The sequence below is a fragment of the Nicotiana tabacum genome, chromosome 24 (genome assembly GCF_000715075.1).
Source record: "Nicotiana tabacum cultivar K326 chromosome 24, ASM71507v2, whole genome shotgun sequence".
In the NCBI taxonomy this organism is placed as follows: domain Eukaryota; kingdom Viridiplantae; phylum Streptophyta; class Magnoliopsida; order Solanales; family Solanaceae; genus Nicotiana; species Nicotiana tabacum.
In genome coordinates, this window is record NC_134103.1 from 56,579,980 (window position 1) to 56,582,871 (window position 2,892).

Below are 2,892 nucleotides of genomic sequence, written 5' to 3' on the forward strand. Positions count from 1 at the left end.
CGCCGCAACAGACTTATTAAAAAGTCGATATTGGAGGATCAGGTTGCACGCCGCAACAGACTTATTAAAAGTCAATATTGGGGGATCGGATTGCACGCCGCAGTAGACTTATTGAAAAGTCAATATTGGGGGATCGGATTGCACGCCGCAACAGACCTATTTAAAAGTCTATATATATACTTGATTGAAATAAATATATGACAGACTTGATTAAAAGGAAAATATTGGGAGAGCGGGTTGCACGCTGCAACAGAATTGAATGTGAATATATTATGAGAGCGGGTTGCACGCTGCAACAGAATTGGTTGAAATGACAATGAATTATGATTGTCGGGTTGGCTTCAATTATTATAAATGAGTTACCTGATTTATTTCTATTTATTTGTTGTTGTTACTAATATTGCGTACAGGTAATGTAAGTGACCCGCCTTAGCTTCGTCACTACTTCGTCGAGGTTAGGCCCAGCACTTACCAGTACATGGGGTCGGTTGTACTGATACTACACTCTGCACTTCTTGTGTAGATTTCTGAGTTGGTCCCAGCGGCGTGCCATAGACTTGCTCGGATTTCAGCTACTCGGAGGAGACTTGAGGTATAACTGCATAGCGTCTGCAGTTCTGAAGTCCCCGTCTATTTTACTTTAGCTGAAGTCCCCGTCTATTTTACTTTAGCTGTGTGTTTATTTCCAGACAGCTTTATTTTATTTAGACCTTTATTTGTATTTATTCTAGAAACTCGTGCACTTGTGACACCAATTCTGGGATGGTATTTAGACTTTACTTCCGTATTTGTTCTTTGTTATTAACAAATTCAAAAATTATTTTAAAAATGGATAATATTATTCTAACGTTGGCTTGCCTAGCAAGTGAAATGTTAGGTGTCATCACGGTCCGAAGGTGTAAATTTCGGGTCGTGACATTAATACAATTATAATACGATATTGTATCAGTTTCAGTTTATAGTTGGTTTTAAGTTGTATCGTAATTGTATCATAATTGTGTAAGAACTTTTTTAGGATTGTATCTGAATTGTATTTGATGCATCAATACATGAAAGAATACTTGATACAACACTGATACAAGTACAATACAATCTTGTGTCAGAATTATATTAGTTTTTAGAGTAGTAACGTGTATAGGTAGAAAATTTTCAGATTTCCTATAATTACTGTGATGGATCTTCAAAATTGTATAGGATCGAAAATGTTACCATACAAAAAAAATCCATTTCTTTGGTTCAAGACTTTTTTTGTCCATTTGTATTTTTCTTGTGGCTTCTTATACCAGAAGCGAGTATCTTGTATAGAGTTTTCGAGAAATTGGAAGAAAAAATTTGGTGAAATAATATTGGAAGAAGAAGTTGCTTCCAGACATGCTTAGAAGAAAAGGGAGGGAGAGGAGTAGAGAAAAAAGGAAAGGATATAATTCAATCCCTTAATTGAAGGTGCTAATAATGGGGTGAGAGCTTTTTAAGGGGGAATACATACAGTTTGTAAAAAAAAAAATAGATACTTTTTGAAAACTACAAAACTTAGAGAAAATAGATAAATAAGTTTCTATTATAGTATACATAGGAAAAACTCCCTAAAATTTTGAGGGGCTATAGAGGGTCATTTTCTCTATATCCAAGGAGTCCTGCAATGGGCCTTGATTTGACTGCTGTTGTGGCTCTTATCGTTGCTCAAATAATTGTCAATATTGCAACTGGATGTATATGTTGCCGGAAAGGCCCGCATCAATCAAGATCTAATTGGACACTACTGATATACAAGTTCATCAGTTCAGTATTTCGGTGCATTCTAGATCAATAGAGGGCTGCATTGTTGTACTGTGGCTTTTTAAGAAATCCTGCCTCCTTTTGTTTAGGAAATGGAAGCCTATACCTCTGAGTCATGACTGTAGACATTAGCTACTGCACCAGTATGAAGTAATTATTAGACCTAATAAAGCAGAATAGATATAGATGACTCATATGAAGATGGATTGATTCTTTTTCTGTGACATGTACAGTATTTGTCTTTGGTCATATCTCAGTATCTCACATGCATTGAAATGTTATTTCTCTTACTGGACACATATTACCATCTGAAGAAGCTTTATCGAGAGTTGCCTCTTATGCAGGTTCAAGCTTTTCTACTATGCTAACGGCTGCAGCACTGAATGATCAGCAGAGTATATTACCTTGGAAACTACTATTGCTATGTTGTAAAACCTGGAGTTTTTGTCCCTTGCTAGTGTTGCTCTTGGAATTGTCTATTATCTTTCCTTCAACTCCGGGACAAACAGTAACGATCCATGGCATCCACCAGCGCCAAGTTAATGGCATTGCAATGGGACTTGATCGCCCTGCAAGCTTTTGTGCATGAAGATACTTACATGAGAAGGCTGTCTACTTGATCGCCCTGCAAGAACACAGAGACATGTTTAGAACACATACAGTTTCTGTTAGCAGCAATTGCTCTATTTGTCAACTCTAACATAAAATTTCTTGTTTGTTCTTTTTTCTTTTTTTTCTTCTTTTTCTTTTTCAATTGCATCAGTAGTGATAGCATTTTTGTTAAAAATATGGCGGTCTATAGCATGTATCTTAAGTTTTCGGGTGTATAAAACATCCTTTTTGTCGACTCTTGTATTTTATATCATAATACCTGCTCTTTTCTTTCTTTTCTAGTTTTTGAATTTTGTTTTACATGGAAACAACCTCTCTTCCCTCTCGGGGTAAGATGTGCGTACACACTATCCTCTCCAAACCCAACTTGTGGAAACTCACTAGGGTTTTTTTTGTTGTTTTACGTATCAATGTGTAAATAGAGAGAACGCATCAATGTGTCATATTATAAGATACCTGAATCTGTAGAAGAAATTTAAGAGAATCCTTTGGTAAATAGAGGAG